Here is a 27610-nt window from a genome sequence, read left to right on the forward strand (position 1 = left end):
GGATTCAGTGGAGACCATGGCCAAGGTATTCAGGGGCCCTGTAAGCCTGCCTCCCGCCTCCAGTGGCCAGCAGGGGAACCCAGGCCCACCCATTAAACCATGTTCCAGCCCAGGAACCCTACAACCAGCAATCCATGTCTGCTTAGCCTCAGTCCCTGTTGCTGTTTCCCTGGGCTCCATCCTCTCTATCTTCTTGCCTGTTTCTGGGTTTACCACTGGAGCTTACACTACTCCCTGTGACTACTACACCCTCTCCTAACCCTTCCCCCACCCTCTTTCTTGGATCCCAGGGATTACTCTCCTCCTGGACTTCCTCCTCCTCCCCCTAGGCAGAGACTGCAGACTCCCCCCACATAGTCCCCCTTCTACTTTCAGCTTCCTGGCTTTATAATAGTGTCCCGGCCCTTACTTATCTGCTTCAATTTCAGTTAACCCTGGCCCCTCCCTCGCTCAGGTGATGCCAGGTAATCTTATTGGCCTCATGGCCTCATTAACTCTATCACGGCTGGTGGAACCCATAATATGGTCACTGGTGCCTTCTTTCGGCAAACTCTTCCCAGATATCTTTTAGCTCAGATGTCCCTGCCAGGATGACTCACCCTGAAACTCTAACTTAATGTGTCTGTTATCAGTGGGTTAAGAGAAAACCTGATGTGCAAAGCAGTCCCATATAATGAAAAAGAAAATGCTCCAAACACTGGCTTCTGCTTTACCAAGTTAAACTGAAATTAAGAAAAGGCTGAATTTATTGAACATGTAGTTGGTGTCATTTTCCCCTCAGTGGATGGGATACACAAGTAGACACACACTCAACACAGATTCCCAAGGACAATCAACTTTTTAATTTGAGGAGAGTGGAGAGCGAGGGGGACAAAACTGCTCTACAATTATTAAGAAGCTACATTCAGGGCAACCCACTAACACCAAATCCAGTCATCACTTATATCTTTGCAACCCCACTGGGTAAAATTTGGTCCTATATCAGACTCTCGTGATTGTGTAAAACAGATTTTCTTTTAATTTTATAAAAGCGGACACAAAAATAGCAACAGAAGGCTATAAGTCAATTAACACCCCCCTTTGATATTTGACAGTCCCAATCAACTTCTTATAGTTTGGAAATAGATCACCTGCTCACCTATGCAGAAAGACTCCTTACAATTATATAGACAGCTTTGGTTTGATAATGCAAAACAAGAGCTATTTTCAGTGATGTGTGAAAGAGTGCGTGCTTACAGATCAGCATATTGCTCTGCCTTCTGATCTTTCCATGTTTCCCCAGGAATTACAAAAATACATGCCCATCACAAAACCAACATATGGATTGCTGACCACACCATTATTCCAGGATATAACGGACACCCAGTTAATAGCCTGAAAATACAGGATAAGCCTTTATTGTAATGTCCTATAGTTTGCTCATTTCATAAACTGTGACCATTCAATTTCCATTTAGGATTATTCAGAAGTCAAAGCTCCAGCTATTTTTGTCGGCAAGATTCGGTTTGGAGACTTCAGAAGCTTAACACTCTAACTGCATGTCACTGCCACCATTGTCTCCTGTCACAATCCTAATTCTATGTTCTGATAATAAAATTTCATTAGTGTCTGCACATCCTTTGCCTTACCTTTGAAGTACTGTCTTGTGCTGAAACGATTAGCAGTACTTTACGTCATATCACTTGACTATTTGACAGCCATTGTGAGTGAGCTAAATGGTGAGAAATTAAAATTTCTGACAATTTTCATTACATCTAAATTGCTGAGAAATTAAGGGATATTTACTTTTACAAATATTAAAGGTTGTTTAAAATGTAAACTGACTTCATTTTATTAGTAGATTCCACAATGTGCTAATTCAAAATGACTACACAGATTTATTTGAATAAATTACCAACTCATTTTCCAAAAACGAAGGACATTTCCTCCAGGCTGGGTTTTTGACTGTTTGTGTCAGTAGGAAAAGAAAATAAAACTTATGAATATTTCAGAACGGAAGATTGGTGAATCGCTTCCTTGTTTCATATGAGTAGAATAATGAGTTTTATTATCATATGATCCTGATTTTTAGTTTACTCATCAAGGAGCATGCTATGAAATATTGGTTTAATGACATGGCATTAGCTTACCTTGGGGAAAAATACCAGAGATTAAGTCAATGAATTGTTTTTAAATATGATGACATTTTTGAGTTATCTGGAATGGGAGGTTAAGGACCATTTGTTCTCTGCTAAATGGCAACTGGCTGGGAGTGGGGGATGAAGGGGTGGTTCAGGAAGGTGCTCCATTTACAGAGTTACACAGTTGGGTGGTGTATTATGGCAGTGGCAAGGGAGGCTCAGGCATTCCTCTGAAGCACCAGGTATTGGTTACTGCTGGAAGCCACAGGCCAGACTAAATGGACCAATAGTCTGATCCACTGGGAGAAATCCTGTGTACTTAATAGTGTCTCAATCCATGTTCACAAAGCATTGCTTTGAATTCTATTTTTACTTTGGTCTTCCATTTTAGCCAATCAATCATATGAAATAGTTTTTTTGGTTGTAATTATAAAGTGGGTGCATTACTGGTTGGAAAACCATTCCCAGAGAGTAGTTATCAGTGATTCACAGCCAAGCTGGAAGGGCGTATCGAGTGAGGTCCCACAGAGATCAGTCCTCGGTCTGGTTCTGTTCAATATCTCCATCAATTATTTAGATAATGGCATAGAGAGTACACTCCAAGTTTTCAGACAATACCAAGGTGGAAGGGGTTGCAAGTGCTTTGGAGGACAGGATTAAAATTCAAAATGATCTGGACAAACTGGAGAACTGGTCTAAAGTAAATAGGATGAAATTCAAGAGGAAAAAATGCGAAGTATTCTACTTAGGAAGAAACTATCAGTTGCATACTGTAGCGGGGTGGATCCCCGCTCCTGCCCTGAAAGGGTAAAAACAGCCCTGGGAGGGGGCTGTGGCTGGAGAAAGCAGCTTTTAGGCTGCGTTGATTGGGGGAAGTGGCTGCAGCTGGGGCCATGCCCCAATGAGGCCCAGCTGGCCCCTATAAGAGGCTGTGAGCCAGCAGCCCAAACAGAGAGACAGTCTGAGTCTCTGTAGAGAGAGAGGGGCCTGGCTGCAGGGAGCTAGACACAAGGTACCTGAGTGAAGCAGGGCTGGGGAAAGGCAGAGGAGCTGGGGAGCTCTAGCCTGCAAAGCCCCAGGCTGTGGCCTAGCATTGGGCTAACAGGTACTGGGGGTTGCAGAAGGCAGCCCGGGGTAGGCCAAGGCAGCAGGTCCAAACCCAACCTTGCCAGTGATGAGTAGGCTGATACTGCAGTCTGCCCCAGGGCATGGGGGCTAGACAATGACTGGCAGTAGCCTGATACTGAGGTGAGGTGGGAATAGTGGGTGGGGGTTCCCTGGGGAGGGGAGACCCTAGGACTGAAGGGTTACTGCCAGGGGGCAGAACCCCAGGAAAAAGGGCACCGGGTCCAGGGAGGGACACGGGGGCCAGAGGACAGGTGGATCACTGGCCTGCAGAGGGTGCTCTGGAGCTGGAACTGAGCTAATTCCCAGAAGTCACCAACAGGAGGCGCCACAGGGGTGAGTCCGCTCATCTACACACACATACAAAGTGGGAAATGGCTGCCTAGGATGGAGCACTGCAGAAAGGGATCTGGGGGCCATACTGAAACACAAGCTAAATATGAGTCAACAGTGTAACACTGTTGCAAAAAAAGCAAACATCATTCTGGCATGTATTAGCAGGAGTGTTATAAGCAAGACACGTTAAGTAATTCTTCTGCTCTACGCTGATAAGGCCTTGGCTGGAATATTGTGTCCAGTTCTAGGCACTACATTTTAGGAAAGATGTTCTCCTCTGGACTTTCTCCAGTTTGTCCACAACAAAAATGATTAAAAGTGTAGAAAACATGACCTCTGGGGAAGATTGAAAAAATTGAGTTTGTTTAGTCTGGAGAAGAGAAGTCTGAGAGGGGACATAACAGTTTTCAAGTACATAAAAGTTTGCTACAAGAAGGAAGGAGAAAAATGTTCTTCTTAACCTCTGAGGATAGGACAAGAAGCAATGGGCTTAAATTGCAGCGAGGGCAGTTTAGGTTGGACATTACAAAAAACTTCCTGTCTGGGTGGTTAAGCACTGGAATAAATTACTTAGGAAGGTTGTGAAATCTCCATTATTGGAGATTTTTAAGAGCAAGTTATATAAACATCTGTCAGGGATGGTCTAGATAATAATAACCCCTGCCATGAGTGCAGGGGACTGGACTAGATGATCTCTCAAGGTCCCTTCCAGTCCTTCGATTCTATGATCCTATAAGTCATATATGCTAAGTGTGCCAGAGCTATCAAGGAAACTCCTCCCATGGCTCTAGCTCAGATGAATAGTCCCACTGACGTCTGTGGGCTAACCTTTGTTTTTACTGACACTGATGTAAATCCAGAGTAACTCCATTAGCTTCTACAGAACACGAGTATCTGAAAGTGAACTTCAATTGTACCACTGACATGAGCAAGAGTTGAATTTAAGTCACTTCCTCCTAACTACACATATCCATTTTTTATTCTCCTTCCTTTCTTTCAGGGTGATCAGTAAGTTAGGATGTTTGCCTTATAGCCAGATACTAGATGGGAACAAGAAAAATAGCAGAAAAAGGTAACAAAGCAGATAATTCATATTCTGAGTTCAAGAACAAGGAATGCTAGAGTTCCCATAAACAGACCACTGTTTTGCATTCCATTTTAAATTTTTAGCTAAATAATCTCTTTCATTAATTAGATTTTCCTCACTACTACAAAGTTTATTGCTGTAAATCAATTATAGTATAACATGAAATAAGCTTATGAAGCAAACAAAGTATTCTCCATTGCAGCTGAGATATACTGTACATCAGTAGTGCTCAACCAGGGGTCCACGCCCCTTGGGGGTGGGAGGGTGCAAGCAAGTTTCAGGAGGGCTGCCAATCAGGACCAGTGTTATACTTGCTGGAGCCCAGGACAGAAAGCCTGGGGCCCTAAGCCCCACCACCTGGGGCTGAAGCAGAAGCCTGAGCAACTTAGCTTAACGGTGCCCCCTGTGGCATAGGGCCCTGGGCAATTGCCCTGCTTGCTACCCCTTGCTACCTGGTTTTTATATGCAGAAAGCCAGTTATTGTGGCACAGGTGGACCATGGAGTTTTTATAGCACGTTTGCGGGGGCCTCAAAGAAAAAGGTTGACACAAGGATGTTAGGAGATACAGTTCCACTGTATATTCACTGCATAGCTGTAGGCAAGTCACTTACCTCCTCAATGACTTTGCTGTAGTCATTGACCTCACCCCAATGTCAGGTTACAGCTTTGGTTTATCTGCTGGCTGACAGGTTTTATTGGTGTAGTTGGTGCATTCATGATTTTACTTCTCCAGCCAAATCAAAAGACCTCCCCTTCCAGGGAAAAGGAAAGTTTACAAAAAATAGACCAAATAAAACAAAAATCCAAACCTTCCATCCAATCTCTTTGTCACGTCACACATTCTTCTTTAAACCCCTTCCCTTGCAGGGTTTTCAACACCTCCTCTAGGAGTATTATAAGGAGACGAGGCTCCTGTCTACTTTGGGCTCTGGCCCAGGGACATCAACCATTCAGTGCCTGTCCACTCCACTCCACACCCCTGCTTCACTTTTCTTCAGGCCACTTCCTACACTTGCTTACTTACCAGCCTCCTGCACTTTCACCCCAGTATTTTCTCAGGCTTCTTTCCAATAGCCCATTTTGAGTTCCTTCCTCAGACTTCTCAGACCTCTCTCTGCGCCTTTCCCAGCTTCTGACCACACCCCTTCCCCCCGCATCTCCTTTTCATGGCATCTTCCCCACACCACAATAGAGACTCCCTAAGTCTTTCATTGTTCCAAGTCGCAGGCAGCTCTTTTATAGCGTAGACCCCTTCCTTCAGCAGGCTTTGTTTTAGGCTGTTGTCACAGGATCCTTCTGGGAAGCAACGAATCCCAGAACAACTGTTCTTAAAGGGCCAGGACTTGGGAGATGGACTGGACTCAGGCCTGCTTTTAAAAAGACAGCTCACTGTGATATTCTTCCTCCTGTAAAATGGGTGTAATATAGTTACCTACCTCATAGGATGTTATAAGGCCTAGTTAGTTAATGTTTGTAAAACCCTTACAATCTTTGGACCAAAGGTATATGGAAGTACATTATCTCAACACAGCTAGTTAGGCTTGCTTAAGACCCTCTTATAATATTGTTCTAGTTTGAAAAACAAATGAGGCTGTGGTATTTAAAAGAAACAGAATGCTTCCACGCTTTATCATTTTTCCATTATCTCCTTTTAAAAAAAAAAACCTGCTGCTGCTTGAATTTGTTTGGCATCAGCATACATATTCTAAGTGATAAAGAGGGAGGAAGAATAGAGAGTATGTCTAATGCATAAAGCACATGTGAATAAAGGATGAGTTAGGATGTGGAAGAGCATGCAAGCAATGTTCCATTGTTAACCAAGTGCATGCACCAAGAGAGACAGATGTTCAAATATAAAAACTTTTAAAACTTTGAGTCTTTCTGATTAATGCAGAGCTTCATGAATAATGCAAATTGTGTAAGAAATACTGAGACTTGATTGTGAAGTTGTTAAAGGAGAAAGATTACAATGTTTTTGATGCCTTAACAAAAAAAAGGAGCAAGAATCACAGTAGGAAACCCAGAGAACAGACCTATTTCCAGGGACTGCTATCAGAACTTATTGTAGTTGAAATTCTTTTTAGGAGGTGTTCAAGCACAAAATGCACCGTTCTCCAGTAAGAATTTCCCTGGTGGAGCTGTGGGTAAACGAATCTAATGAATCACACAAAACCAATGAGGAGCAAATTAGGCTCATATTTCAGAAGAAAGAAAAATAAACATTTTCTAGAGAAACAAGTAAAGAGTTTTGTGACCTACTCAGTTCTCAATATAGCAATGAACCTGAGCATAATCCCAACCCTATACAGCAAAAAACTTAAGTGCTTTGTTGAATCAGGCCTTAGAGCATATAATATATTTTGATCCTTTACAGTGCTTCTAATCTTTTTCTTTAAAGTCAAAAACATCTTTCATTTCTTTGGTTTAATGCACCACCAAGTTCATTCACATTCTTTGTCAAAATACTCCAATATAGATAGAAATGTAATAAATTGTTCTCATAACAAGCTAGGTGAAATTCCAAAATAAAATATAAGAAAAAAGAGAGAAAAGAAAACACCTCAGTTTTTTTAAGCAACCAGACTATCACAAAGGCAAAAATAATTTGATTTTTAAAAAGTGCTATGACACAAAACGGGTTTGGATGAACTGAACATTTTTTGGTAAGCATACAGCAATATACTAAAGATGAATTTGTGATCAGAAACCATATGGCATAAGAGTGGCACATCTCAAATTTTCCTCTGCTTATTCAAATAGATATGCAAGTTCCAGATACTCATCATGTGGGCAGTGGATAATAAGGGTTTCTGCTTGTTCATATTTGACTTTTTCCTGCACTCCATGTCACATCCAAATTGTGCTCACTCTCAAAGGAGTTAGAAATAGAAATATACCAGAAGAAAAGTTGGTTTTGTGACGTTTCTGACCTGCCCAGAAGATAAAATTTCATGAGGCAGCATATTTTCTCATGACATTTCCAGAGTCCAATAGGGTATTTACATACTTAAAATTAAGCACATATGTAAGTCTTTGCAGGTTTGAGGCTCACATTTTGACTCCTAGATTCATCGATTTTTAAGGCCATAAGGGACTTTTATAATCTAGTCTAATCTCCCAAAAGACAGGGCCATAAAATTTCCTGCATCAAATTTAAGAGGTTCAGAGAAGCATTTAAACTTTTGGAAGTTTACTCAACTCAAACCTCCAAAGCTTTTGAGCTTAAGAAGGCAATAGGATAAATTGATGGTTCCACTTTTTTGCAATATCTGGAACAAGGGGTCACATGATGATATGAATGGAAGGTAAGGCAAGAAGTTAATGGTATATAATTATCCTGTGAAATATGTTACAATGTAGTTGGATTTCAAAAAGGCTTGAATGACCAGAAATAACATTGTAGTTTTATATAAGAAAATGTAAATTTATATAGGCTCTATTGACATTCATTTATTAAATATTTGGCATTATATCAGAAAGGTTTCAGTTTTATTACTACTTAAACAGTAGTTAATCTCTAGATATTTATAGAGAGCGTACTGGTTGGCAGTAGAATTGTGATGTTACTTCCACTTGACTTTGTAATGTTGTTCCCAATGAAATTGCAGTACTGCTATTCCCAATAAAGCTGCAGAATTTATGCTCCAATAGCTTGATCCTGCAAGCAACGACTTTCATTGAAATCAGCTCCTCCAGGAGCTGCTTAGCACTATGCAAGATTGGGTTTTCAGACACAACACCCTCAGAGAAATGCATGCAACTCTCATTGAAGATGGTATCAGAGAGCAAAATTTAGTCCTTAATTTGGCTGGCCTGAAGCCGTCACTCATATTTCCTTTTCAATTGTATTAAACAATTAAGGGTGGTATTTTCAAAAGCATCTAAAAGAGTTACGTGCCCAACTCCCATTAACTGTTGCTTTTGGAAATCCCACCCCAATGCAATACTTCCACCGATTAAACATTACTTAATGGTCTCTCTTGTTCAAAGGGCCTGCTTTTTAACTTGAAGAAAATGTAAGTGTACCAGCAAAGCTAACCTCTCTGAAAGTCACAATATTTAAACAGCACTGCTGCGAGCACACCGGCAGAGTTGAACTGACACAACTCTTCAATATTCATTTAGCTTTCAACTTGGCAAACACTGCCACCGGTTCTCCTTTCTGTCTCAACCCAAAATGCCACATCCAAATGCTGCTGAGCTTTGGGAATATTCAGATCAGTATTTTTGGAGTATAGCAACCCCAGCCAAAATCCCAGATCAGCGCACCACTCAACTTGTTTGGCTTGAGCCCATCCCTACATCACTCCTCTTCCCCTACAGAACATTCTTAAACTGTACGCAGACATGACAGAAGCCCACATGAAGACAGTAAATGTACATCTATTAAGCTGCTGGTCACACTTGCTCATAGGGTTCCACTTATAATAATTTATTAGCCTTTTATAAACTATTTAATAGATGTTTTAATAAATGGTTGATCAATTGTTATAGGCCAATAAGCTGACTGATAAGTTTGTGTAAGACCGTGGCTTTTAATTATCTAAAATACCTTCTATTGATGTGTTTTTAACCTTCTATAATGCATATACCCATGTCTGCAACACACTTAGCACATCTATAAATCATTTATCAAACTTCCATAAACTATATAAACCTTATAATAATAAAGCATGACCCACTTGCCTACAAAAGTCCCTAAACCATAAACAGACTTCAGTTATCTCATTCCCTCTATTTTCATTTTCCAGAAATAGAAGTATGTTTTGTGGTAGCTAGAGAGATGTAAAAGTTTAACTGGTTAACCAGTTAACCAATAAGCATCAATCTTATCGGCTTTGGTTCACGATTAAACTCACTGCTGCCCGGCGCCCAGCATCCCGGCTGCTGGCCCTGTGCCCGCAGCCGGGATGCAGGCCTGGGGCGGCAGCAGAGCGCTGCATAAAACGTGGGGGTGCTGCAGCACCCCCATAACCCCTAGTTCTCCGCCTATGTGAACTCCTTAAGGGTTAACCGTTTAACCGATAGACTATTAATAGGTTAAATGTTTACAATTCTTAAACCCTATTTACATCCTAGTGGTAGCATATGAATTTTTTGGGCACTAGGACACATGTCACAACACTTAGTTGCCACACAGATGTCCCGCTAGACCCTTGGTTAAGTGAATATTATTATTCCCATGAAGTGAAGGATAAAGTTGTCTATAAGTAAAACAAGCACTTACACTGTTTATATGCTATGTGGTAATAACATGAAATCAGTGTCTAATGTACCTAGAAGGATAATTTAAACTGACATTTTCTTACATCATGTGCGATACAGGACTGTGAATGGTGATTGCAGTTTGTGAGGTCACAGTGAGAAGTATTTAAGTCGAACACACTCAGGTGGGACTTTCCAAAAGCAAAAAGTAGTGTAGCCATATTTTCCTCTTTTCTTTGTTATGCATGTACATGCATTGCATTTCTGGAATCACTGCAATCCATGACACATTTACTAAATTAAAAGTCTCTCCCTAATTCACATCATGCAGAAAGCCAGCACTAGGCCTATGCACCACTAGAGACTCATTTAAGTCTTTAAAGTATGGCTGACTTCAGGGGTGAAAGTAACTTACAGGACTTACTGGAACAGCCGGAGTCCTGAGGGGGTGTGTGGCCTCACCCGGAAGAGGCGTGGCCTCAACAGGAAGAGGCAGGGCCTCTCAAGATTTAAAGACCCTGGGCGTGGGCTGTGGCTGGGAGCCCCAGGGTGTTTAAATCACCCCGGGGCTCCCAGCTGCAGAGGTGGCTGGAAACCCCCAGGGCTCAGGGGTGAATTAAAGGGCCCAGGGCTCTGGCCGCAATGGAGCCCTGAGCCCTTTAAATCCCCTCTCCCCCGCAGCTCCGGCAGCTGGGCTGGGGCCGGGATTTAGAGGGCTTGGGGCTCCCCGCAGCGGCCGGTGCACCGGGCCCTTTAAATCCCCCCCGGAAGCTGGTGCAGTCCGGCACAGCGTACTGGCTCTTGCCGGTACGCCATACCAGACCATACCAGCGTACTTTCACCTCTGGCTGACTTTCACCCACTAATCACAAAGACACAAAATGGATCAGTTAGAGGCAGAAACAGAAAAGCTTACCAGTCTAGGAAATCCAAGCCTTTCTCCTAAAAGCTAAAGGGCCAGACTGTCTGTCTGAGGCAAATCATACTATGATTGATTATGATGAATGCCTACTTACACCAGCTAGCACTCTGGCCCTAAATATTTTTGGTTTTGTTAACTTTTGAACTCCTTCCCCATCTATTAGCACTCATTCCATACATGTAGCTGAAACCTTTGAGAGAGACAGTCCTCCTCCCACACTGCATAACATGCAAACACTTAAAATAGTATGATTCTTTTTAAAGCTGTATGTATAAACCAGTCTTGCCGCGACAGATTGATTAGATGACTCAGAAGAAGCTCTTTCCTTTTCCTCTCAAAATACTCTCAGAATTGAACTGTATTCACATCACTAATAAATGAAATTAAATTAACACCCCAAAACATTTTATTTTTACTCTTAAGTTACTAAAACACTTAACCTTAGCTCCATCTGAACTTAGTTATTTGTTTGGGAATATAAGCCCACACATTGCTCATTCCTAGGTAGAGATGGGTATAAACGCCTGTGAAATATAGTATATTTGGAATCTGGTTGCAGACTCAAATTTTGCAGCTTGAACCATCTCAAATCCCAAGATGCGATGTAGACTGTCACGTTGCAGACTAGGGAACAGTTCTAAAAATAAGGTTGTTATGGAGATGCTGACAAAGTTAATGTAGATTTGTTCTTGAAAGAGGAAAATTGAGGGTTTTAGGCCCTGATTCAACAAGATACTTAAATAGATGTATACTCCTGTTGACTTCAATGAGACTGCTCATATTCTTAAAGTTAGGCACATGCTTAAGTTCCTTAATGAACTGATGTCTAAAAATAGCAAAGGTGAGAGAGAAAAGAATCACAACAGTTATTTCCTGCTCCAAAGTTGTCTTATTCTTTTGTGAATACAGTATGCTTAATAAGTGCTATTACTGATTATTAAAATTATCAAACACTTTAAAAATAAATAAATAACTATAACAAAGAGTCCACAAATAGAGTTTAACCATTGATTTTTTTAGAATTGTAGTTCAGCAGTGGAGTCTCTCTTTAGCAGATTCTCTTTCACATTTTTCAGGCAGATATTTACAGTGATTTATTTATTTATTTTAGAAAAACAAATATATAAAGCAGCGCTCCTTAGGTTAGTTACAAATCACCTTAAATACCCTAATTATTCGGTGATAACATTGCTATTTTTTTCCTCATTTAGATTCACACAGAACACTGTGACTGCATAGCTAGTAAAAACAAAAGATCATTGTTATTATTATCAAACATTTATATAGTGAATAAATTTACACAGTGCTTTACAAGCATAGATAAGACATATGCCCTGCTCCAAAGAGCTTAGAATCTAAATAAGATAAGACAAATACAAGGCAACACACACGATAATAGTTCAGGAGGGAGGGTGTGGGTATTATTAATGAGGAAAAGAAGAGAAGGGGGGATTGTTTGAAGAAGTGGCATAATATAATCTGCTAAAATATAATATTTGAAGTACGCTATTATATCTTTTAAACCAGAATGAATTAAATACATACATACATTCTTCTCTTTTTATCCTCCAGCAGGTGGAGCTACTGCAGTGTCAGCCTTGACTAGAAGGGATAGTTGCAGTTAATAATGTCATTTCAATCTTGAAACTGAAGTGAAAAGGATACAGGGCGATATTTTCAAACCTGGATGTGTAAAGTTAGGCTCCTAAATCCATATGTAGGCACTTAAATAAAAATATCAGCTTGATTTTGAAAAACACTGTTCACCTCTAGCTCCCATTGGCCTCAATGAGATTTGTGGGAATTCTGGAAATCAATCCACTTTTATATAAGTGGATAAGTAAATATTTAGGTGACTGATTTTAGGCACCCAGGTTTGAAAATATTGGCCCTAATTTCATACCGCATCTGGGTCAGATCCTCAGCTTTGTGTAAATTGGCAAAGCTCTGTTGGCTTTAATACAACCAGCTGAGGTTTGGGTTTTAAATGTATTGCTCCATCCTACATATAAAGTGTGACAAATCATACCAGACATTGCAGAGCAAAGTCAATTAATTCTAAATACAAGAAAACCCAATTCTGTGTGCAGTTACATTCATGTAACCTTAATAAACCTTCACCTTGTTAACCTTACTAACCAAATCTTAATAGAGTTAACAGGGTTGTGGGAAGTGCGTTCAAACTGGTATCCAGGAAGGTACCATTGAATCACAATTTCTTAGCCCAAACATTGAGATTACATTTCATGAAAAGTGGCATTGAAGTTGTTGAAACTATTCACATAAGGGGTGCAGGAACAGGCTCTAGATGTACTGTAAAGCAGAAGTAGTTCAGAGGTGAGAGATTTTCACTTGATTACAAGTAGGGTGACCAGACGTCCCGATAAAATTGGGACCGTCCCGATATTTGGGCGGTTGTCCCGCATCCCGACCGATCTTTGGTCAGGATGCAATTTGTCCCAAAATTTCGCTCTGCCAGCAGCACTGTGGTTTTTTGCTCCGCCGGCGGACCCCCCTGCCATGTGTCCCAATATTTTCTTCACCGTCACCCTAATTACAAGTGAACAACATCTGGATTGTCCCAGATGTTTGGTTCGATTCAGTGGGACTTCACTGCCACAACAACCTATACAAGTGATGCCAAAGCACAGAAAAGGGTCAGAGCTTACACAAAATGACCTGGGGAGGGGATGAGGAGGAGGAGGAAGAGCAGAAGGAACTCCTTCAGAAACTTTAGCCCATTAGTTAGGATACTTACTGGGGATGTGGGAGACCCCGGCTCAAGTCTCCCCGGAAGCCTGGACGTTGGCATTTATCTCCAAGAGAGGGGCCGGGCTTAGCACATATCCCTCTGGTTAGCATCTCCCATTGGCTAGTTTAGGCAAGGAGTCACCAAGTAGGAAGGCTTTTGTGAATCCCATTCTTGGGTGCCAATCTGTCCCCACCCAGTCATTGTATAAGGTGCGTAGGTACAGAACTCAAGCCTTGTGAATCCCAGTGATTTTCCAGGTGCCTAAAAGTTAGGTGTGGCAGTGCTCAGCATCACCATGCTGAAATTCCTTTGTGATATCATCCTCCAACAGCACTCACTCCACGGCCGGCCGGCTGGCCGGCCAACAACTCTCATGAGTCATGGCTGGCTGTAGAACACTCATTTTAATATGCCTGCAGCAGGTGACCTTGCCCTTTACTGCCACCCAGGAGTAACACGGGGCATTCTCACAGCAACCCAAACAGCAACATCTTTTAAATGACACGAAATGTCAAGTCCATTTTTCTCTTTGTCTCTTCCCGTGATAACAGTAAGAGTTAGCCTTGTTTATTTATCACTGACAATGTATATAAATCAGAGATAACAGAGCACCTGCCCCAAAGAGATCACAGTCAGAGACAGATGCATGAAACACCAGCCACACTGGGAAATTCTTAGGCCATTATCTACCATAGTTTTCCTAGAGGGCAGATCATCTGTTTGATGTCACACTTCATAAACAGCACACTGAGTTGAAAGACACTAAAATTAGCACCAGATAAGCCCTCCCATCCTCCATAAAACCCCTGTGAAATAAAACTGTATTACAATACAGTGCACAGACAGCCTCAATGTATGCCAGAAGGAGCCAACAGCACAATTTTTACACAGGCAAGCACAGTCCGGGAGGGGTCAGTCGGGGGTGGGGGCTGGTGCCAAGAGTTGGGAGTGGATCCTCTGACACCCCTTTCATAGGAATTGGCACACATTGAAACTTCACAAGAGTGCCCACAGCTGGCAAAAGTGTTGGGACCGGAACTGTGGCAGTAACACCAGTTTTTCTTTTTTAAGGGGTGAGAGTAGGGGGAGTGTGAAGGGAAGAATCTGATCAGCTGGTGTCTTGTGCTGCAGCTGGTGCTGAGAGGAAACTGACTGAAGAAACTGGTGCCCTTCCATCAAGTGATTTTCACACTTACTGTCCAAATACATAGAACCAGCATTAGGCCCACCAGAGAGAGGGGAGAAGCAGAAATATTTGTATTCTGGCAGAGGCTAGCTATCAGAGCCCCCTCGGCTCAGACACCATGCAAACAGATTCTAAATGACAGACCCAGCCTCCATAACAGCAGTGGAATACTGAACAGTATTTGGCCTGGTAGAATATAAGGCCTGGTCTACACTATGCGTTTAAACCGGTTTTAGGAGCGTAAAACCGATTTAACGCCACAACCGTCCACATTAAGAGGCCCTTTATATCGGTATAAAGGGCTCTTTAAACCGGTTTCTGTACTCCTCCCTAACGAGAGGAGTAGGGCTAATATCGGTATTACCATATCGGATTGGGGTTAGTGTGGCCGCAGATCGACGGTATTGGCCTCCGGGTGGTATCCCACAGTGCACCACTGACCGCTCTGGACAGCAATCTGAACTCGGATGCAGTGGCCAGGTAGCCAGGAAAATCCCCGCGAACTTTTGAATATTTCGTTTGCCCAGCGTGGAGCTCTGATCAGCACGGGTGGTGATGCAGTTAAAAATCAAAATAAAGAAAGAGCTCCCACATGGACGATGCGGACGTGATCACTGTAAGGGCAGGCAAATCTGTTCTATCAGCGCTCCGTTACAGAAGACGAAATTCAAAATCATTTTTTAAATATCTCCAGACAGATGCCATAGCAGGGGCTCAGCGCACTGCTGCGTGACAAGCATAACGGAAAGCCAAAGAATCAAATGGACGCTCATGGACTGGAGGACTCAAGCTATCCCACAGTTCCTGCAGTCTCTGAAAAGCATTTGCATTCTTGGCTGAGCTCCAAATGCTTCTAGGGTCAAAAACAGTGTCCGCGGTGGGTCAGGGCATAGCTCGGCAATTTACGCACCCCCCCCACCCCCAGAAGTGAAAGGGAAAACAATCCTCTCTTGACTCTTTTACATGTCACCCTATCTTTACTGAATGCTGCAGATAGACGCGATGGTGCAGCACTCAACACCAACATCCTTGCTCCCCCCACGCTATGGCTGGCTGATGGTACAATACGACCGGTACCCGTCCTCGTCATCAGCCTATTGGCACATGGGGCAGTGCAAAAGGACTGGTAACCATCCTGACTAGCATCTGTTAGGTCGATCAAGGGCACCTGGTCCTAATTTTTCCTGGTAGATGGTACAGTATGGCTGATAACCATCGTCGTCATAGCAACAGGGGGCTGAGCTCCATCAGCCCCCACCCTTCATGTGTAAAGAAAAGATTCAAGTGCCCCTGAACTAGCAGAGGGATGCTGGGCTCCTCTCCTACACACTCCTTACTGTCCTGTCTGGACTATCATAGCAGCTGGAGGCTGCCTTCCACTCATATCTCACTAACAAGTCAATGTGCCTTATTCCTGCATTCTTTATTACTTCATCACACAAGTGGGGGGACAATGCTACGGTAGCCCAGGAAGGCTGACGGAAGAACGGAATCAACAGGTGGGGTTGTTGCAGGAGCACCCCCTGTGAATAGAATACAGCTCATAATTTCTGCAGGATCTGACACAGAGCAGCTGTGCTCTCTGGTTCTCTGATACAGTGGTTCTCTAGTACACTTGCCCATATTCTAGGCAGGACTGATTCTATTTTTAGATACCAAAAAGGAGGGATTGACTCAGGGAGTCATTCCCAATTTTGGCTTTTGCGCCCCTGGCTAAGAGCAGCCAGGGGCACTTATGACAGCAAATGGAACAGTGCAAAAGGACTGGTAGCCATGATCATCTTATTACCAATTTATGGATTGGTAGATGGTACAGTATGGCTGATAACCATCTCTGCTGTCATGCAAAAGCAAAAGCATGCTGCTGTATAGCGCTGCTGAATCGCCTCTGTCAGCGGCATCTAGTACACATACGGTGACAGTCACAAAAGGCAAAACAGGCTCCATGATTGCCATGCTATGGCATCTGCCAGGGCAATCCAGGGAAAAAAGGCGCGAAATGCTTGTCTGCCGTTGCTTTCCCAGAGGAAGGAGTGACTGACGACATTTACCCAGAACCACCTGCGACAATGATTATTGCCCCATCAGGCACTGGGATCTCAACCCGGAAATTCCAAGGGGCGGGGGAGGCTGCGGGAACTATGGGATAGCTACGGAATAGCTACCCACAGTGCAACGCTCCAGAAGTTGATGCTAGCCTCGGACCGTGGACGCACACCACCGATTTAATGTGTTTAGTGTGGCCGCGCGCACTCGATTTTATACAATCTGTTTTACAAAACCGGTTTATGCAAATTCGGAATAGTCCCATAGTGTAGACGTACCCTAAGAATAACACCCCTCATGCTTTCTGCTCACCCTCAGATATGAAAACTGGGGATCAATAGTGTCCCATTCTCCACCAGCCTGTACTAGGGCAGAATTGTAAGGAATCGTTGAAATCAAAGGGTCTGATTCTTCTCTCATCCCAACTTTACCCCATTTTCTTCAGTGGAGTTAGTCCTGATTTGCACTGGCACATCAAAGCAGAATCAGCCCCAAAAGTCTTTAGAAACACAGTGATGCTGAATTAGTGTCAACACTTTCTCGAGAAGCATCTTTCCAAATAGACGCCCACCCCTCACAGAAGATGGGGGTGCTCTAAATGCAGTAATTAATAGGCAGCACCACAATAAATACCGTAAACATCAATAATACTAAATCTTCAGCAGACTTTTTGCATCTGCTTGTCGAGAGTTTGTTTTTCATGGAAGACAAAGCAGTGACTGTGTGGAAATTACACTGTTGCCCGTGCTGAAATACAATAATGTCGCATTCTGAATCATATAAAAATTACAGCTTTGCCATGTATTCTGTACTATATAGGGTAATTTAATCATTTTGGTGCAGCAAAATAGGCTATTATGAATCCTCAGTGTAGCTCTAAAGCTTGAGTTCTAATAGCAAGTTATGCACCACTTCATTTAAGTCACTGTTCACTTCATCCACATAAAACCTGAGTCATCAGAATCATATGGGGTAGGGAGGCAAAACCCAACCCGCCCCACCAAATTAGGTGCAGGGCTGCAATGCAGCCCTGCCAAGGGCATTATTCCAGTTCACAAAGTTGGAGCAATGTCCACAGCCTCACCTCACCACTTGTGCCAGTGTTAGGGCTGCTATATCTAAAGAATGATGGACCTCATAGCTCCTCCCCCAGCCAATCCTCAATATTGCTCTCTGTGGAGGGTTATGTGGGATGAGTGAGAAAACAGTTCCTCCTCTCAGCAGCTCCCTGCCCCTCTGAAGCCCAACTGGTGAGCTAAGGTGCTACAGAAAGTCTAGCATGGGTCCTTCACAACAAGGTAAATTTCACACCAAGGGAATTTCTTCTTGTTATTCATGTGTAGTTTGGAAATGCTCCAGGGAACATCAAAATCACAATCTGGCTCCTTGGGGAAATGTCTTAGATTAACCAAGCCAGCCTTTTTTCATCCCCGGCCAGCTTTTCTGGCCCATTCCACTACCTTTGCACTACCCAGTCACTGCCAAGAGAAAAGAGACTACTTGTCACTTGCTTGGTGGGAGGAGTCAGCAGTGGGTGTAGAGCTTGCCTAGACCAATACTGTGCTTCGTTCCTGCAGTCCCAGTCACAGGGAGCAGGTGGGGTTTGGCCAGAGCACTATGTATTCCTCTATGCCCTCCCCATCAGACCTTTGGAGACCTGGACAGCTAGTGTAAGGTACAGCAGCCCTAAATTGCTCTAACGTACTCCAGGGCTGCCCAGAGGATTCAGGAGGACTGGGGTCTTCAGTGGCGGGGGGCCCTCGCTTTGGCAGTGATTTGGAGGGGGGTCCTTCTGCTCCGGGACCCGCCACCAAAGTGCCCCAAAGACCCGCGGCACGGGCCCCCCGCCGCCGAATTACTGCCGAAGCGGGACCCAGCACTTTGGCGGCAGGTCCCACTTCAGCGGTAATTCGGCAGCGGGGGGTCCTTCCACTCGGGAGTGGAAGGACCCTCCCGCCGCTGAAGACCCGGAGCGGAAGCTCCGGGGGCCCAGGCCCGGCGAGAGTTTTCCAAGGCCCCCGGAGCGAGTGAAGGACCCAGCTCCAGAGGCCCCGAAAAACTCTTGTGGGGGCCTGGGGCAAATTGCCTCACTTGCCCCCCCTGACGTTCTCTGGCGTTGAGGCAGAGAAAGTGAGGGTAGCAGAGGATCTGATCCTCCTTTCCTTCAAAAAAGCCTATTTACACTGAAGTCAATAGCAAAACTTCTACTGAGTTCAATGGAAGTGGACTTCCCAGGGTGTCTACACTGAACTGTAAGCCTAGGGTAGTGGGAGTCACGTCAGCTGACCCATGTTAGGGGACCCTGGGCTTAAGAGTCCACATTGTATTTTAACCCTGGGTTAAGAATTTTTCTGACCTCTGCTTGAACCTAGGGATCTGGTGTCCAAACTGCAGTGTGGAGATCTGCATCTCAAAGTAACCGCATCCCAGAATCCCTAGCACACACCCCTCCCAAAATGTGGCCATTCTAGCTCTAGGAATGTGGTGCATCATGGAAAAACTTTACTGCCTGCCCTGTATGCTACAAGGAAGCAGCTTGTTTTGCAAATGTCTTGCTTGGTTTGCTCTCCTTTGCAAACCCAGGAGGCTCTCTGATAGTTTTCTTGCAGATCCACGATCAGAAGACAACTGGTTAATGCTAGCCTGAATTGCTGCTGCCGCCAATTGCCTATGGGGAGAAGTGGGGGGCAGTTTCCATTTTCAATAGAATCGATGCAGATTGTTGAGATAGAGAGGACAAAGGAAGTTGTCTCATGGAGTTGTGGATACGTCTGGCTCACTCCCAGGACCTGAGTCAAGCTGGACTGTAGCTACACTGCAAAGCAATAGGGGTCAGACTCTAGGTCAGGGGTCGGCAACCTTTCAGAAGTGGTGTGCCAAGTCTTCATTTATTCACTCTAATTTAAGGTTTCACGTGCCGATAATACATTTTAATGTTTTTAGAAGGTCTCTCTAAGTGTATAAACCATTGTTGTATGTAAAGTAAACAAGTTTTTAAAAAATGTTTAAGAAGCTTCATTTAAAATTAAATTAAAATGCAGATCTTATCAGTTTAGTGCAGTGGCTCTTAACCTGGGGCGCACACACCCCCTGGGGCAGGGCCGGTACAAGGATATTTTGCGCCTTAGGCAAAACTTCCACCTTGTAAACCCCCCCCCCCGCACACTGGTTCATTGAGGGGCAAATCCCAATGAGCCTTTATAGACCCCAGGGGCCAGCCATGCCCAGGGGCTGCTCCCCAGACCAGGTTCCCCTGTCCCTGCCCCCTGAACTCCCCTGGAGGGTGCACAGTCCCCCCCGCAAGCCCTCCCCCCCCACCCAGGTGGCCCCCGCCCTGAGTCCACTCACTGGCTTTGCCGGGCTTGGGCCACTGCAGCAGCTCGGCAGGGAGGAGCCGCCTTCCGGTGGCACTGGAGAGCCAGAGCGACCCGCTTGCGGCAGCAGCGAGCCCCAGCCATGGAGGAGTTGGCACGGTGCAGGGGGGCAGCAGCTCTGCAAAGGCGGTGGCATCACTAGCGGGGAGCAGCTGCGCCCCCGCCCTGCTCCTCCTGCCCAGGCTGTGGCCTGGCGCCCCCCCCCGGGGGCTCCTGCAGGCTGCAGTGGATGTATGTGGGTGCCAGCCCCCATGCACCCCCAGGCTCCCCCCTTGCCTAGGGTTACCATATTTCAGCAATGAAAAAAAGAGGGGAGAGCCCTGCCCTAACCCCGCCTCCATCCACTCCCTCCCACTTCCCACCCCGATTGCCCCGGTCAGAACCCCCAACCCCCCCTGCTCCTTGTCCCCTGTCTGCCCCCTCCTGAGACCCCCCCAACCTAACTGCTCCCCTAGGACCCTACCCCCTACCTGTCCCCTGACTGCCCCAACCCTTATCCACACCCCCGCCCCCAGACAGACCCCTGGGACTCCCATGCCCCATCTAACCACTCCTTGCCCCCTGACAGGACTCCCAGAACTCCCAACCCATCCAATCCTCCCCCTGCTCCTTGACTGCCCCCGGGACTCCCCTTACCAGGCCCATGCCGGTCCAACGCTGGCTCCACGTGGAGTGCTGAGGCAGCGGGCGGGGGGGGAGAGCAGGGGGAGCTGCAACAGGGGCAGTGGCGGCGGCTCACATGTCCGGGAGCCGCAGAACCCGAGCGCGGTGAAGGGGGAGCCAGGGGATGCGCCTGGCCGGGCTGCAGCGGATGCATGCGGGCGGCGGCCCCCGTGCGCCCCCCAGCTCCTCCCTCACCACGCTCAGGCTCTGCGGCTCCCGGGAGTGTGAGCTGCTGCCGCTGCCCCTCCCGCAGCAGGCTGAGGGCCCCGTGCCCCGGCGGCTCACATTCCTGGGATCCACAGAACCCAAGCACAGTGAGGGGGGACCCAGAGGGCGCACCTGCCGCTGGTCTGCGGTCCCAGCCGCCGGCCCCGCTCAGCCTCTGCCAGCCTGGGGTTCCGTTCACTCAGCTGGCCACGCGCTGAGCATGGCTGGCAGCTGCGTGCCAGGCAAAAATTGGCTCACGCGCCAAAGGTGGCATGCGTGCCGTAGGTTGCCAACCCCTGCCCTAGGTCCTGCCTTGACTTGAGCTCGGACCCTCCTGCCAGGGTCCTGGGACCCTGGGTCAGCATAGATGCAAGGGTGGGGTAGCCTTGAGCCAAGGCCCACAGACAGGCTTACATTGCTGTGTAGACATAACCCCATGCCATAGAGTGGCATGTTCTGAGTCAGAGCATTATATTTTGTTTCAATGGCAAGCCACAGCCTTGAATCTCCTATTGTACCATCCAAAACAGGCCTGGTTACTAACGTCAGCTCCATTTCTACATACGTTAATTGTGTTTTGGGATGGTACTATCTTAGGTGGTTAGCCTTTACCATTTGCTAATTTATTCATTCATTATTGTTCAGGTTAGTCAAAAAAGTTATATTGATTTATTCTTTTCATTAATAAAAGTAAATACAGAAATAAAAACGTTAACTATTGACAGCTACAATGGAAATCTGTCAATTCTTGCATAAAGCAAATAAGATTGCTTTTGCAGTTCCTGCATTTTACAGACCTTCCCTAACAAACCATGCAACTCAGCAACTTGGAAACTCTTTAATACTTTTCAGTTAAAAGCAGAAAGAAGGTCAGGGCCCCAGTGAAAGTTCAAAGTAATGAGGATGTGGTTCTGAACAGTGACGAGTACCTGCAATGGCTCTGGAAGCCAGTGGGAATTGAAGCAGCGGTCTAGGTGAACGGACTGGAATATCCACTTTAGACCATATACAAGACAGTGTGGGTTGCACAGACCCTCTAGAAGATACAGCTTTGTTGGTTCTTTTAGGAAGGACCATTCCCACATCACATTTTCAGTCCCCTTCTGGAAATCTGTCTTTTTGATTATTTTGGAAAAAACAGGCCCAGTTTGCTGAGGTCTAGGCTTCCACACTCTCTAGACCGCAGCTGAGCTTGAATAGCTAAACTCCCTCAGCCCAGGGGTAACAATTTTTTCTGACAACCAGAGCCACTTCTTTTTATTTTTGACCAACACTGCCTCCACATCAGGAAACAAGAGCATCTGCAAACCTGAAATCTCTACATCAAGCATTATTTAAATTTGTAAGGCTATTTAATGTTCACCACACATTTGATCCTAATAGTGCAAGTGATTTTTCTATCAGTGTATTTTTTTTTCTTCATTTTAACAAGGAAAACTGCCCCTCCAAATATAAACGCCGCTTGTTATTTTGAGGCAGTGATGCAAAACATACAACACGTGGACTACGTTTGGCTTGCTGAGCAGATGTCTACAGATCACTTGATGTTAATTTCAACATAAAAGCTATTATATTTCTGGCCTTGCCCTATTAGTTGTTAAATAATTATTTATGGTTGGCAGATAAATTCTAGGAACCTTGAATAAAGCCCATCAACCCTACTAAACTAACTGTATTTGACATAAACAGTTTTCAGTCATGGAGGACCCTCGATGTAATGTTTATTTCATATACAATTCCATTTCACGACCTAAGAGGTAATCCTGTATTTATATTTTAGCATAAACCACATATAATGTGCATACTAACACTACTTCACAAGCAAGGAATTAGCCTGTCTGGCTCATTGACATTTACAACTGTGTACTATAGCTATCAGATTATTTAGATAAACTAAATAATCTTCTACTCACTTCACAGCTCTGGCACTTGCTAATATGTGTTTCTATAGAAGTTGCAGCTTTCTATACCTACTACACCACTATACATGTGATGAATTAAGAGCTGGTGTGTTGCAGCTTTGATAGCTGAAAAACAAAAACAAGATAATTGTTAATTAAGGGAAATCCACATTCCCATTTTTAAAGGTACCAACCCTTTTTGCAAGTTTGTGCTTACACACAAACACAAAATTAGAACTTTGCAACTATTGTGTATTCTGTTTGACTGGCTTGTAAATTATGAACAGCCAATATACTACGAACCTCATAAAACTTTTATTGTGTGCAAACATGAGTTAAATGTGCAAGGCATTGCATGAAATCTTTCAAACAAGTCTCTAGATGTTCATATGTTATTGTCTGAAGAAATTTAGATGATTTGTTTCCTCTTGCGAGCAAGCTTTTGTCTAATTAAACTTTTGCATCCTTAACAGTCAAGTTAGAATTTTAAAGATCTAAAGGACAAAGAATTTGAATGTGATATTAAGTACAATTCAGTTGAGATGCCCATTTCAATTTCATTTGTTTGTTTAAAAGAGCAGCCTTCTCCATTATTATAGTAATGTACATTACTTGGGTATTTAAGTGTCTGTGTAGTTTATTATTTGTTTATAATTTTTCTTTGAAATGACCTTAGTGATCCAAAAAGAATTCAAATGTAGATTTTTCTAGTTTATGGTATTCTTCACTTTCTGTCCTAAACTGTTGTGCAGTGTTACTTTGCACAGCTAGGAGCTGAACCAAACCTACTGACAGCAGTAGAGCCCTTTCCATTGATTACAGCGGGCTTTGGATGAGGTCCTTATAATCACCAATATGTTTCACTTCTGAAGTGGCATTACTTCAGGGGTTTATAGTTATTAGATTTTATTAGCAAACAAAAACTACATTTACTGACAGTTAAGGTTGTGGCAGGACACATCCCATCCACCCAAAATCTTAAAAATACAGACATAAGAAGTTAAGGGGAAAGAATTGGCCATTCCTCTGCAACTTCCTATTGCCTACATCACTGTTAATAACGTATTCCAAGGCTTCATAAGGCTGTCAACAAGCAATGTGTACCCCAACTTAATCAAACTTGGACTCTACTGCAAAACCTTAACAGTGAAATGATCATCTGAAAGGCAGAATAACTTCCCAAATGCACAGAATGTGTGACAGCAACTTATTTCCACACTGTAATGGGGTGGCACCCACCTCTTGTGAGCACCCCGACCCAATTGTGTGCATGCCTGCAATTTTTCTCAGTTTCTCCACTCATAGTGTCCCATTGGACACTGCACTCATCAGGAGGGTCTTCAGTGACTCAGTCCTCCGGCTGAGTCACAAACAGTCTGTGTGCGAAAACAATACAAACCCCTTCCAGAGTATACGGTCCAACCAGGACTATCTCAATGTCTTCAGTAATGTCCTGCAGCCCTCCCCAGGTTCACTGCTTTAACAGTCCAACAGGGCCCATCACGATACCCTCAGCTGGAGTTTGGGTACCTGGCAAAGGTTCCTGCTCTGGAGTGGAGCAGCACCTCCAGACTTCCTCCTTGGAGGCTTTGTTTTCATGTTAGTCTTCAGGGATCCCAGCTGAGTCAGCCTCAGTTCAGCCCCCTTCTGGTGGTGGTAGGGTAAAGGGACTGAGGCAGGGGAGAAAGAGGAATCGGGAAATAAATCAGTGACAAACTTTCAAACCGAGCAAGCAGTTTTCAATTCTAATGATATTTTGTGAAAGAACAGAGCTACAAATGAAAGCTGAATTTTCCCTGTAGCTATGGTCTTTGTGGGCCCAAAGGCCACCTCCTCGCAGTGCCTATGTAGTTTCCTGCACAAAACCCATTTATATTTGGCCTTTGTGCATGGTGAAGTCACCCTTGATTAAAGCATTCAATAGATGGGAGAGAGAGAGAGAGAGAGAGAGAGTGTGTGTGTGTGTGTGAGAGAGAGAGAGAGAGAGAGACTTCTAGTTTCAAGAGGGAGTGGTTGTGGTCAAGAACAGGTTTATCATAGAATTGGTTTTATAATTATTACTAATGACAAAAGAATTTCTCTCTTCAGGTGTGTTGCTGCATGTGATAATGCAAAGTTTCCTGGAACAGCAAGCAAAAGTGAGCAGCCAGTGAGGCAGGAAACTGTGAGGAGGAGGAAAAGTAAATAAAAATTATCCACATAAATCATTCTCTATTCAACATGCATCATTTTGACATATAGTTCCAATTTTTATTTTTTAGCCACCTGTTAAGACATAGGTGCTTTGCTAACTTGTATATCTGATCAACATAGCACTTTCACATACTGGCAGACTCTTCCCTTGACAACTTTTAACAAAAAACAAAAACAAAGGTTTAAGCTGTGAAGTATAGTTAGGGAAACAACATTGTTTAATGGTTAGAGCAGGGGACTGAGAGTCATAAAACTGTGGATCTTAATTGCACATGTGGCACCAACCTGCTGGGTAAACCTTCTGTAAGTCCCTTCTTTGTGCAGCAGTTTTCTCATCTGTAAAATGGGGATAATACTTATCTACCGTACAAAGGTGCTTTGATGCTTAAGCAATTCATTTCTGTGAAGTGGTTTGTGATCCTTAGATGGAAGTCATTATGGAAGTGCTAAGTATTGGGTTGTTGTTATTATTAATCTTCCCCAGAAGTTCTTAATAGTTGTGGCAGACATTTCCATATTACACTTGTCTCTTTCATTTTTAATTCAAGTGTTAAGAGTATCTCTCTCCAACACAAGCCTATACTCTAAATACCAAAGTAGAGGGGGGCCCCTGGGGGGGGGGTAAAACATGGTATTATGCAGCTGCTGGAGGCCTGCCATCAGACTGAGACTGCACAACCTCTTGAAAATTAGCTATGTTTATTTTGAAAGATATTGTCCCTCCCTGAACGAGTTCAGTATTTCTCCAGAGAAGTCAACCTCAGAATGGGGGGAAAAAACCCCCAAAGAGATGGATAATTATCACCAGAACAAACTGGCCAACTGGTTTCAGAAGGTTTCAGGGGTGCAAATATTAGAAACTTCATTTTGAAAAGGTTCTTCACTTTCATTGATTCCAAGTTTATCTAGTCCCTGGAAACTGAAGGAATTCACCATTCTCTTCATTGTCATCTGGAGTCTGGTGAGAGACCACCCTCAAGGCACCACTGCAAGATTTTTAAGACTGAAGACAGAGAAAGAAAGAAATGGCAAATAAGTGTATGGTCTATGCAAGGTCGATAAAAGTAGACAAAACTCCAGCTGTCAATTACTTTCAACAGTCTCTGTCAAATAAATTAGATCACTGAGTTTGTAAGTTTCTTTGTGGTGCAGTCCATTTTTATTAAATAGACATTTCATTAGATTTTTGTTCAAAATCTCTAGCTCAAGTCAGGGACCTTTGTAGCCCTGAGCACTGTTAGGAGGTTTAACAACAGACTTGATTAACAGTAAATGGGCTAAATTCTGCTCTCAGATTTCACTGAAGTTAATAGAGCTACTCCAGATCTATGCTGGCATGACTGACCAGTATGTGGCCCAGTGACCAAAGTACTAGGTCTTTCCTCAAATATAAATAAGAAAGAAAAAGATTAAGCCTTCCAACCTGGCCTTTACAGGCAGATCTGTAAATTAACAGTTCACAATCTCTCTGTACCATACACTCGAGGATACAGATTACTAATATTTTAACTCCATTTAATTTACACTTTCCAACTTTACTACCTTTGGGGTAAATCAGGTTGTTCAATTATTTCACTAATTCAGTCTCCATTTTCTACCACAAGAAGCACAAGTTGGAGTTTGTATTTTTATGATAGAGCCTGTTCAATGCTGGCCTGATAAATAGTTCAATTTGTTCTGACAGTATCTTGCTTGCAAATTGGAATCTAGCTACATGTATCTCTTTCAGCTCCTAGCAGACTCTGAATCTGAAAGTTACCAGAAAGTCCTCTTTAAAATCTTACTCTCTCATTAATGGAAATATCATGACTTAATGGTCTGGGACAGATCAGCCTTTGGCAATCAGTACTTGTGACACTGATCACAGGAATAATACTCACATTACCAATATTTAACTAGAAAGGTGAAATTAATCAGTGGATCACATTCTTTACCATAAAAAGAAAACCTTTACCTTTTCCTGCTTTGGTCTCTACCTCTTTAACAAAAGCCACTAGTTATATCTAAAGTTATTTCTATTATAATCTCACAATGTTATAACTAAAGTCACACATGGAGTAGCTTATAGGCAGATTAGAATCTGTATAGATTTATCACTCTCAGTGTGTGTGTGTGTGTGTGTGTGTGTGTGTGTGCGTGTGCACGCTAGTGCTCTGATTGTGACTCAAAAGGAGTAGTAACTTTTAGCAGCTTCCTCTCTGCTTTCTTCATTTTGGTGGCAATAAATTGGCTCTGCTAAGGCTTCAGCCACAGCAGGATGCTTTGAAAAGCAAAGCCACTTTCCCATCATCTCTGTAAATGATTTGGGGAGGTTTACACCTCAGTGAAAACATCTGTGGTTAACCCCCTGCCAAGGTTCATCCCCCACTTCAGTTTTACTTATGCAGAACCTGTGCTTCCAAAATGTACCCAAGTATCTGGACTTTAATGCCCTATGCACACTATGGAAGTTCCACTATGCATACAAAATTATTCAGGACAGAACCACAGAA

At 43.9% G+C, this 27610-nt stretch overlaps 1 long non-coding RNA gene across 1 annotated transcript; it reads left to right on the forward strand.

The window, feature by feature from the left end:
- Positions 1–1595: 1595 nt before the first annotated feature.
- On the forward strand, positions 1596–26192 carry LOC120404227. Its single transcript, XR_005597872.1, has 4 exons — positions 1596–1718; positions 4582–4653; positions 25014–25105; positions 26019–26192. It is a non-coding gene; the product is annotated as an uncharacterized LOC120404227 (long non-coding RNA).
- Positions 26193–27610: the final 1418 nt, after the last annotated feature.

This window comes from Mauremys reevesii, linkage group 4, assembly GCF_016161935.1.
Source record: "Mauremys reevesii isolate NIE-2019 linkage group 4, ASM1616193v1, whole genome shotgun sequence".
NCBI classification, from domain to species: Eukaryota; Metazoa; Chordata; order Testudines; family Geoemydidae; genus Mauremys; species Mauremys reevesii.